General features: G+C 37.8%; 1 pseudogene; it reads right to left on the reverse strand.

Moving 5' to 3' along the window:
* The window catches only part of LOC138033747 (uncharacterized), a 72471-nt pseudogene that overhangs the window by 25576 nt on the left and 34429 nt on the right, over positions 1-12466 (reverse strand).

Below are 12466 nucleotides of genomic sequence, written 5' to 3' on the forward strand. Positions count from 1 at the left end.
AGGGATGTCTGATATAGCCAGGGGAACCTTATAGATTTCCCCACTATCCCCTTCAGCAAAAAGCATGAACTTGTCTGAACTCTTGGTGTTGAAGTTATCTTGAGAAAGAGCAAAATACGAGGGTCAGAACTAAAAGGAAAGTCAAGTGATATATAGCTTTTAATTATGAAAATCTTTCATTCTTTGCTATTTCTCAAGAGAGACTGCTGTCTTATTGTATTTGAAAGTCCAGCTGAGTAAAATTGGATTAAATGCCTACTTGAGTCAGTTGTACAATGATGTCCAAAAGTGCACTTCAAGAGTTACCAAAATTCCACTGTCAACTGATCTAATCTGATTTTACGACTTCTGTTCTGGCCCATTGTCTGGACTTCATATATCTGCATTTTAGAATATTTCAGTTCATACTTCCTTACCATAGTCGCAGGTTCTCCCATCAGGTTTAAGTGTTACTCCTGTCGGGCATGCGCACTGATGCCTCCTTTGAGGCATTAAAAGACATAAATCACTACAATTCCCCATGTTTCTGGCACAAGGATGAAAATCTTAAGGAAAAAAGATAGTGTTGAAAAATTGTTAACATATTTGAACGTAAACAAGATGGTGCGCATAAAAAAAAGTAAATGCCTGTATTTTTCAAACCTTTTTCAGTCCATATCAAGCATTTCTGTAAAGCACATTCTTCACTGGATATTTATTGGCAGAGAGATGAGGTGGGAGGGGGGGAGGGGGGGGGGCGGGGGCGGAAGAGAGAGAACCGTTTTTAATGACATAATAAGTTTTTAATAATTGTAAAAACGTTCACTGGCTATATATAGTTAAAACTTTCGAGCTTTCGGCTGTCAGGCTACAATGGATATGAATGGATATGAATGGAAAAAATGAAAACTACAATATATATAAAAATAGGTGAGACAATAAAAAGAATATATTAAAACGGGAAAAAAATATGTATAAAAGTGCCAAAAAAACTAACTGTTCTTTTTTAAAAGAATAGAGTATTGATTAGGGAGCGGCCTTGAATTGTTATCTGCATGATCTATCGAAGCGGTGTGCCATGATTCTAGTGTCTTGCGCATACGAGAAGAACCCTTGTCAATCACTTGGGAATTTTCAAAGTCAATAGAGTGATTTGAAGATCAAGCGTCTTTAGCGATGTTGGAGCCTAATAAGTTTAAGTTATAAGACTCTTGTGGGGGACAACGTGAATTGTATTTAAATTTCAAGAGGTTAAAGAAGGGATTGAAATGTTAAAAAATGTTTTGAAACACCACCAAACAGTTGACACCACACAAGGGCACCAGCTGCAGGTTTCTGGAGAACTGTTTGGTGTCCGTCTACGAATTTCTAACTTCAAATTCCAATTTTTAACCTTCATGAAATCTTCAATATTTCCTATTTTCCTAAATTTAACTAATACTTTGAGAAAAATTATCTCTTCCTAAATATACCGAAGACTCACCAAAAAATTCACAAAATGTCCCAGTGGATAGCCTCGTAATAGCTTACGGATTTTGAATTTCTTGAAACGCAAACGAGATATTAACGTTAAATAGATTAATTAAATCCCGCTTCTCTGCATCTCTGTTCACCTCCAGTTAGTCAAATGACCATTGGTCTACTGTTAGTGAAAGAAGTTGCCAAAAATGAAATCGATACTGGCAAATCAAAGGCAATCTTTATTTTAAACCATATGGTCAAAATGACACAAAATGAGGTCAAATTGGCACCTGAATCTGTCGCAGATCCATCAAATAGGTGTATGTCCATGGGTTGGTGAAGTCCAGTAATCATAGTTTCCTGGTCTCCATTGCTTAAATTAACCGTGAAATGCTCTTCGTATTCCAGTCAGTCCAGTATAGCATGCCTTGGTACAATGTCAGACCAAATGGATGAACATCAGCTGAAGATGACAAAATTAACCGCCTGTTACCCCCATTAAGATCAGACACTACTATCTTGTCAAGTTTAGCATCGGCCCAGTAGAGAAGATTAGTTGTCTTGTCAATAGTGAGTCCATTTGGCCAAGATAGATTTCCGTTTACAATGCTTTGCCTTGATGAGCCATCCATTGCAGCTTTCTCTATCTTTGGATCGGATCCCCAGTCTGTCCAATACATCATCCTAAAACGAAAAAACAAACAAACAAACAAACAAGTTAGGATACATTTTCAAATTCCTCATAACCATCCGCACAATCCACCAATTTACAAATGTAGCAGTAAATTATGAGACTAAAAGATCGTTACTACCGACTGTTACAAGACTTCATTAAATGGACACAAAACGTCAAAGCACATCTTTGACAACAAAACTGCCCGTGCTCTCAAACTGTTCATTGCCATGACTTTAACATCTTCAACATCTTTAACGTTGCCGTGACTTTAACATCTTCAGTTCCCACGGCCTGCTCCCGTCTGACCTTGTAGGTCAGTCGGTAGAGCAGCGATGATCTAACCCGAAGATCGTGGGTTCGTTCAATTCCCACCCTGGTCAGAGTTTTTCTCTGCCCTTGTGTGGGCTCATTTCCATCAGTAGGGCTAACGCTCACATGGTTCATATGGGGTAGAAACTTAGCACTTTACAATTACACTCTAATCAGTTACGCCTAAATAGGGCATAGGCTGGTTAGGCGTTTCCGAAATTGGTATCCCCCCTTATTTTTTTAAGGAAAGTTTTTTAAAGTAGCTAGTGGAGAGTGTATTATAACTTAACGGTAAGATTACTCTGTGTATTGTTGACAGTAACAACACTAATTCTTTGACATTTTATGATTCATATCAGTCACCTTTTTACTTTGCCTTTTAAAACCGGAATCAAACAATTCCACAAATGTAAGGCTAAAATCACTAAATAATCCTACCCATTCCTTTCGTCGAGAACTATTGCTCTCGGCTTATCTAGTGCTTCTTTGACAAGGATCTTCCTCCTTGATCCATCAAGGTCGGCAACTTCAATTCTTTTAGTTTCTGTGTCTGTCCAGTAAATGTTTCGCCCCAGCTCATCAACAGCTAGGCCATCAGGAGTTTTCGCATTGCACCGCACCAGAATCTTCACTGAAGTTGCATTCATGAAAGCACTCAATATGAGGCCCTGTGCCACATCAGACCATTAGACTCGTTTTTCAGAAGGGTCAAAGTCCAGAGCAACAGGACGCTGCATTCCATTATGGCTCCACAAAGATTTGGCAATGAAATATTCAACATCCAATGAAATGATACTGGTTAACTTGGCATCAGCATCAGTGACAAGCATGAACTTCTTCACTTCTACAATGTATAAAACATCAATAAGATTTATGTGTTTCAATAATTTCACATTCTTAACGAGGCCTTCGATGGGACCCAAAATTAGCTTCATTTTGAGTGACTTAAGGTGACGTAGGCAAAGTTTGCAATCAAATCAACGGCATTTGGGCCAATGTATGGATATTTAAGGAGATGTTATAGAAGTTGCTGTGAGCACTGTTATAAAGACAGGCTGTTATAAGGTTTTGTGCAACACAGTGTGGCATTGAGCTTCCAACCTGGAGCAAACTTGTTGTTTGGTGAGTGGAATATGTACCTACAATAGTTATTCTTACCAGTAACATCGAGGTCTTATCAGATGTTACAGACTACAACCCTAAATGAGTTCAGTTGAAGTACACTTCTTAAAAAATTGACTCCTGGAAAGTTTAGGGAAAACCAAGTTAGCAAGAAGAAAATGTTACATAAAGCCTCGTCCCTCACAGGTGACTGGGGTCAGTTCAGATGTCAATGTGTTAAGATGACTGTAGTGGACATGCGTCTACGACATGTCTCCAATATGTCTCCAAGGATTTTGTAAGCCCTACACTGAGCTAAAGATGCAGTGTTATGGATTGTCTCTGGTTACGCATGGCCAAAACATACAAAATACACATATTTTTGGTTACACATAGCCAAAATGAAAATGAACGCCAACCTGAAAACTTTTAAGTTCTTCCCTTGGTCTCAGATAAATTTGGTAATCACTTACTGTGGCTTTTGTTTTTCTTTTTGAACATAATCAATTCACGCTTGGAAAATTTTACCTCGATTTTATCTCAAATTCGGCCAAGAAAATTTTTTCCGGAAAATTTTGCTCGATCGCGGAAATTTTGAATTTTGGGCACAATGGCTCAACTTTCTTTGCTTCTAGCGAAGGCCTGGGTCCGAAAATGTTTTTTAAAACAACAGAATTCAATGCACTGAATGTTTTGGTATATAATGTGGCCAAGCTTGCCGTATTCTTCTTTTTGTCTTTGCCACCACGGCAAAAAGGCGTCATTTTAAAGGACAACAGACAGAACTGCAGGACTTAACGCCGCTTACAAAGTTCAACAGAAATCTTCTAAGGTGGTTTATGGAGGAAAAGTGAAACGATAGTAACAGAGAACAGGTATTTGCCTTTTGGTGGTGCGACTTCAACATCAGCGATACCGTGATTTTATGTTCCAAAATTTGTTTCTAGAATTCATATTTTCTCCGGCAGACTAACGGCCTGCTTTTCCAGACGCGGTCTTGGATGATCGATGAAAGCAAGAACCGGAGGTCGTTTCGATAGTTTCAAAGAAGCGATAGAAGTATTACCCGGCGGTATCAATCAATGAAGATCAATAATCAAGATAATCAATAACAACCAATAATAATCAATAACAATCAATTGATTGGTATTGGAAATCAAAAAAATTACAGTCGAGAAGTTGAGTGAGTATCGATTTTCTTTGATTTTCATTGATTTATTGATTTTCATTGAAAAGTAAAATAAAGTAAAATAATCAATATTAAACTGATGTTAAAGTGTGCCTTTCTATTTCGAACACAAATCACAAAAAACAGGAACATTTTATTACGGTTTGTACCATAAATAAGGCGGCACACAGAATTTTGAAATGAATCGTATTTATGCTAATCAACCAGTCCTGCAGCGCTGAATACTGAATAGATCTCCGGTCAAATCCTGAGCTAAAGTTTTTTCTAGAAGGTTCTAGAGCGTAGCGAGGCCAACTCTGATAGCTGTAGGGGCGTTCTGCGCTCAAAGCCACTTTGCGAAACTGGTGAGTTGCGCCGCCACGTAGGTCGGGAGTTGTTCCGGAATGGTTCCGCTTTTTTCCCCCGCTTTTTAATTCCAAATTAATTAAATATGTTATCTTAAATTCTGAGTATAGGTTTGGGCCCCTCACCTGGAAGGTGATGCGAATTGTTACTTGGCTAAGAAACTGACTTCTTAACGGGTAATAAAGTAATATAATTATGTAACCGGTTCGTTAACATTATAGTGTAAGGTCAAGTCGACTTTTGATAATAGTAAATACCTAAATAAAATAAAATATAAACTTTCGCGTGCCCGGGGCCTTGGGTGACTACCAGTCATTTACTGGTTAAAAGCACCGGTTGGAATGACCATTGAACGAAAGAGACGGCGCTTACTATTCGGTTGTTCCAAACGGGAAAAGAGTCCGAATACAGAAGCCATTCCAAAGTTTTCGAATGAAATTTCCGAGAAAAGACTGACCTTTAAAGAAATGGTAAACACCCACATGTAAATAACTACGAGAAAAATCAATGATGAAACCTGAACAGTCAGATTTCTAGTTTAAAAAGTTTGCAACATCTGGCCAATATCTACCTGCGCGACTGTAAGGGAAGACAATAAAATTACAATTCAGAGAAAAATTGAGTATGCTTTATTCTCTCCTACTTACGCTGTAATATTGTGATGTGCTAGTGGCCAGAGTGGGCTAACAAGCTCCAACTGAAGGTGACCGAGCTGCCTGCGACCACTACAAACTTTCAACGCATTACCGCGTTCACCCTTCTTCTTTGATACTGAGAATACTTCTCCTTCCTTCACCGTGAAGGGGCACTGGTGATATCCTTTCTCGGCACAGAATATTGAAATCGAGAAGTTTTGTGCGCCGGGTTTTTACTGTTGCACAATTTATTATTGATTATCTATAAAAATCAATAGCAATTAACAAGTCATGCTGAGTGAGTATCGATTTTTATTGATTGGTTGAACCAATCAATACTAATCAATAACACTTATAACTTATAATAATTGATTTTATTATATGGAGGAGAGTGTTTTACTGGGAACTAAACCACTCGTAGATTCCATACGCCACTTCATCCGGGACCCGAGTGGCGTATTTTCCGTATGTCACCTTTGTGAGTGTCGTATCGTTCAATGACGTCACGATTCCCGCCTTTTTTTCCCGCCTTTTTTATAAAGCCCAGCAGTATTTGTAAAACTTGACTACTTTGAAACAATAAAATCGGAATTTATCAATATTTAGTCTCCATATAATAAAAAGAAAATTACACGTTGGCTCGAAGATATGAATTTTATGTTCTCGTGGCAAGAACAATATCTCACTCGTTCGCTTCGCTCACTCGTGAGATATTGTTCTTGCCACTCGAACATAAAATTCATATCTTCTCGCCACCGTGTAATATCCTTTATATATTGATTATATTGATTGGTGATCAATGATTGATTTTCATTGATTGATACCGCCGGGAAGTATTACTGAAGAACCAGAAACTCAAAGAGATGGTAGTTGAAACAAAGACATGTCGAACAGTGGGGTTTTTACCACCTCGAAAGTCGCAAAAAACGAGCACTTCTCACGGCTGCTTGATATTGATATGTGGAACCTAAAAAAGCAAAACATAACAGCAGACTATCTTGTGTGACCAAGAAAGCTTTTATACGATCTTGAGTCGTCAAAACCTCAGGCAATTCCATAAATGTATTTCTTGGACGCATTTTTGAGGTATGCTGTCGTCTTACTGCATGTTCCGAACTAATAATTTTAGTATAAAACAGCAAAGTTAACTCGTAAGCGAAGCCCTGTCGATTTTCCGTTCGCAATCATTTTGAACAACTTGCAGAGCTCTTTAAATGTGTAATTTAAATATCTCAACTTATCCACTTATAAGTCTAGGCTTTAAGATTTTGTATCCTCGCGATATGATAGATTTTGTGTTCAATTTTTGAATGCCCGTGGCTGAAAGGTAAAAGAATTGCTTCCATATCTCAAGGTGCCCTTGGACGTGAGGGGCCTGAAACAACAAAACTGAAACAACCCAAACCTATACAAAAATGCTAACCTTAGGCCTAAACTGTCTAGGCCTAAGGTTAGCATTCTTTTAAAGGTTTGGACTGTTTCAGCTGTTGTACCCTTCACCCCCTACTGCCACCCCAGGCCCCTCACGTCCAAGGGCACTTTGAGATATGGAAACAAGTCTTTATCTGGCTTAAAAATGGTCGGCCATGTTGGATTTTTACTGTACCCCAGGTCTCGCGCGGCATTTCAAAGTTGGCCGAATTTGACTCCAACATTTCCAAGCGTGATTTAATCTCATGGTGATCCAGAAGTAATTTATGAATCAAAGACGCTAAAAATTGAGTTAGTAATTTTCTGGCCAAAATGTGGGATAATTCCCATGATACTGCTCTTTAAGATTAAGACACCTTGGCTCAGTCACTAACCAAGTAAAACATTAAGGTATTTACAATCTCTCTGCATAGCAGAATAATGCTCACGAATAATAATCATCTGGCTTACTATGCATAGAACTTGGGTATTATGTCTCTAGCAACTTCATGTTTCATTGGAAATTTGAAATGATATGGTACACATAATTAAGCCTACAGTAATTTAAGAACAACAACTGCAATTACTTTTAATCGTTGTGAAAAAAAATTGATTGAGTACATGAAATATTTCGATTTTTTCTGTTTCCACATTTTTAGGTTTTCAATTCCTATTTGTTATACGCAGCTACTATCATTCTGCCACGAGTTTATCAGAAACAATCTGTATTACGGTCAATTGAAATAAAGCCTCTACTTACTTACTTACTTACTTACTTACTTACTTACTTACTTACTTACTTACCTACTTACATTGTCTGAGGAGAGGATTTCCCCTTCAGAGATTAAAATGAGACACAAAGCCAAATCAATCACAACAATTACCTTTAATACAATAAGCTTAAGCTTAAAACAAATACATCTACATATTAACAGCATTTGAATTGTTACAAAACGTTTTGCAGCAGCCATAAATATTAACTTATCAACTTAAGCCCTGGCCAAACTTCAGTGCCCCATAAAGAGATGTAGCAAGTTTCAACGATATTTGAACAGCTCCTCAATAACTGTCAATAAAAACGCATGCATTTCTGCTCAACGTTCAATCACAAGAAACCTTTCGACAAGGATGAATAGCAATAAGAAACTGAATTCAAGAGAACGAGATTCGGTGGACGCCTGGCCCACATATACTTCACTAAACTGCGGTGCAGAGGTGTTTTTCGAACTGAATGGTCCGAACAGGGTTTTATTTTTAGCATATGTTTATTATACCGATAACCAGTATCTCTCTCTTCTTACATCTTAAGTGGACTAGTTAAGTTGATATCTTAAATTGTTTCACTCGTTCTTCTGACTTCTTCAGCGTGTTTTGGTTTGTGGCCATGGTCAGTAACTATCTTCCTTGAACTTCTGGAGTTAGTTCGTTCTCGTTAATGCTCTTTTGATATTTGATGTCGATGTCTTTAAGTCGCTCCTTTGTCGAGGCATTTAGATAACTCGACTGACTTTAAAGACACAAGCGTTAAAGCAAACAGCACTCTGGTCCTTGAAAACAGCATACAGAAAGGAAAATACTGGTTTCAGCCTTCTAAAGAAACACAACATCAAACTACGCTCATATGGATGGAAAACACATTAATTCCATTGGCTAGAATTCTAATAGCCAATCAGAATTTAGCAAGTTCGGTCCTTCCATCAAGTACAAATAGAGGCAAACACACATGGTTTTTGCAGTCAAAGCTCTTCACCTTAAATCAAGCTATCGGCAACTGATGAGATCCACATGATAGGATCGAAACCCCGGTCTTGCCAGACCAAATGATATGTCAGAGAACCTCCATCTAGAGTCAGTCGCGTTATCTAAATGCCTCGACAAAGGAGCGACTTAAAGACATCGACATCAAATATCAAAAGAGCATCGACGAGAACGAATTAACTCCAGAAGTTTAAGGAAGATAGTTACTGACCATGGCCACAAACCAAAACATGCTGAAGAAGTCAGAAGAACGAGTGAGACAATTTAAGAAAACAACGCCTCCAAAGAGCATAACGATCTGCTAAGAAACGCAGAAAAAAGGCAAGCAAAGCCTGTAAGAAGCCAGCTATCTCACTGATACAGGGCACAATGTAACAGGCGTTCAAAAACAAAATGAACCCGGGCCCGGGTCAAACCTTGAAAACCAGAAGATCACTCGCTTCTATCGGTCGCGCCTAGAATTAAATTGGCGCAAAAGCGTGAGGCCATAAGGTCACATTCACATTACAGCTGAGAAAATCAACACCAAGAAACTAAAAACATTATTATCGAGACCAACTATTTTCTTGGAAGAAAAAGTATCACACAGCAGTATAGAGATTCAAATGTAAAGCCTCATAGGATAAAAACCATTGCTATATAAATGAATCCTACAGGAACCGCTTAAAAGAGATGTCCATTCAAATAAGTACTCAAGAGAGCAAAATTATGTCAAAGACAACAGAAACCAGACCACGCACAACGGAGTCGTGTAGGCCTGTCAACCTTTTTTAACACGTCCTCATCGATGTCCAGGCTAACCAACATACTATGTAAAAAATCAAGCCTCAAGACTACCACCCCAATATCCGATGCATCCGTTAGTCTATCCGGTCTTGCAACTAAATCGTTCACCATTTCTAGTGCACTTCCTAAATCCGCCATCTTGTTCCCTCGCGAGCGAAACTTTATCTTCAATGACGTCATTTTCTGACATCCTATAATTATTGGCGGATTTGGGCTGGCGGTAAGAACTGAACATTCAACTTTGGGACGTAACAACGAACATGGCGCTACAATGTTAAACTTGATCTGACAAAGTCCGACATTGCGTTACAGATTATCGTAGTCTATGTTAAAGTCATAGGTTCACACGCGCTGTTGAACATTTTGATTATATATTAGTATCGCGATCAACAAAGGGGACTAATGTCACGCATGCGCATCATCAATGGTAAATTCAATTTTATTTGCATTGTGATTGGTTGAAAACCTTCGAGACAGTCTTAGAACGCGGGAAGAAAAGATGTCGACGCTGTCGCTAGTTGTAGTTTTTATTGCATTCACTTTCAATGCTATCTATGCACTTGTGGTACAAATACCGAAAGAAGATGGACAAAAGCTAGAAAGACCTCGGCAATTCCTTCTACTTGGGAAAGTCCTTTATCTCGGATGAAACGAAACATGCTTAGATCGGCTGTTTTAGAATGCTGCGTTGTGCTCAGACTAGTCAAAGGATTGCGCGATGTTGGAAAATTTTTGCCTTATTTGCAACGCGTATGGTGATGATTGAATGTGCAAATCACAATATTGAATTATGTTACGTATTAAAGTAACTGGAACCGGCATTAAAATTTTCCGCTGTGGTTTTTTCACGTGGATACCCGCGCTTGAAGTGAATACAAAACAAATTTGCCAGGTTGACGGGATTTGCTTATGGCGCGTCAGTGGTAAATGAGCTGGCAATCCGTTCAAAGGATGTCACAGCTTAAAATTTATCAATGAATGGAGTTAAGGTAAGTAACAGAAAAACATGACAGAAGAATTTCGTTTGTTCTCTCTTTGAAGCGAATACATTCTATCCGGACGAAAGAGTCATTTTGCAAAATGTCAATCGGTTTATAGCTTTTTCTGTTTAAACCGAACTCTGTCATTAAGAGTACAGGACTTTTGTCTCCGACGTTGGTCCACGAAAAGCCGTCAACAGGTGATATTTTGTGAGCCAAAGATAAGGTTTGACTAGAGATATTCCCGGTAAAAGTGGCACAGCGAATACTGAACCCCGACGTTTCGACTTCTTCGTTTACCAAAGGGCTTTTCTTTGTCGACGAAACAGTGCTTGTTTTTTCCACCATCAAGTGTTATTTTCTCTGGACTAAGACATCAAAAGTCTCTGTATTGTTAATGTGTGATTTTCATACCTTCTGGACATTTTTTTGTCTTTTCTCCTCTTGAAATGTGAACTACAACCGTGTATATTTGACGCGCAACTGAAATTTTCTTACCCCAAATCAGACAATAGCGTCAGTGTTCACGTTACTTTCGGTCAAATCTCAGCAAATATGTCTTCGTCCAGCGATCGCCATTAGTATGGAAAGCACATATTTGTGAAGAATCGAACTGCTTTGAAAGTTTTCCTTCAAAAGTGGCAGGGCGCACGAAAATGCCCTGTGAAAGTAAACCTAATTTCCATCGAAACTTGGCACTTTGTGGTGCGTTGATTCAACTCTGGGTCATATTATTCAGATGCAATGCATTCTTAAATGCAATGTACTGCAAATAAGACTCTTGCTTGTATTGCAATAAATATTAGTCCCATCTATTAAAAATTATACTTAATTACATAAAAAATGTTTCGTTAGTGTAGTAATATTTACAAATACAAATGCCTGCTTACCACAACTTTGCACTGCACTTTTCGATTTGATAAATTTCTTACTTTAAATTTGAGGGAAACTGTAGTAATTGAAATTTTAAAGATATTTACAAACTGTATAGTAACATTTACATGACAAGTAATTATTGTAAAGTATAATAATTTTGTTCATGATGCTTTACATGATAAGTAATTATACATTATATTTGTAAATAATGTATATTTTAAAATTTTCACTCCCTTGTGTGGCTGCCTTGCATGGGTGTGTGTGTCACTATTTGCACCCTTCTGCTTTTGGAATCCCATTTAATAAATAATACAAATATAACAATTCTTTAAACTTTGTACAGTGAATTGTTTTACCTTTGTCTGCACATTCAAGTTTTATGAGACATGTGACTGTGTGCAAGGAATGGCAGCAAAAATAAACAAAAACCAGGTCAATTAAATTTTTTGACACACAAAACAGCCATAATATTCAGGTATACCTTCTCTTCAATTTCTTCTGCAAGTTTTTTGCAGTTACTATAAGTTGCCATACACCAAGAATGAAGTAAAAAATAAAATTAATGAACACAAAATGGTGTGTGATGTTCCATCATCCTAAATCAATGCATATTAATTGCTTAACACTGTTGGAATCAATATTAAATTTTATTGGGACATATTAGTTATTAAATACTGGCTCAATTACTGATACGGTAATATTATTGATGTACTATATTTAATAAAATCCCGTTCACCCCTAAACTGGCCAAAACCGGCCATACTTAGTATTTTACTCATCAATAGGGAACCCCCTGGGGTCAATGGGTTAATTAATAGACTAAAAACATTTAAGATCAATGGCTGCACATTTTGTTCATTTTCATCCTGATTTAAATAAATTTACTTTATTCTCTGCAGTGAGATAGTAACTTACCACAAAAGTGAGCAATTTATATGAATGAGCATGAACTGCCCACATC

Source organism: Montipora capricornis, chromosome 14 (genome assembly GCF_036669925.1).
Source record: "Montipora capricornis isolate CH-2021 chromosome 14, ASM3666992v2, whole genome shotgun sequence".
In the NCBI taxonomy this organism is placed as follows: domain Eukaryota; kingdom Metazoa; phylum Cnidaria; class Anthozoa; order Scleractinia; family Acroporidae; genus Montipora; species Montipora capricornis.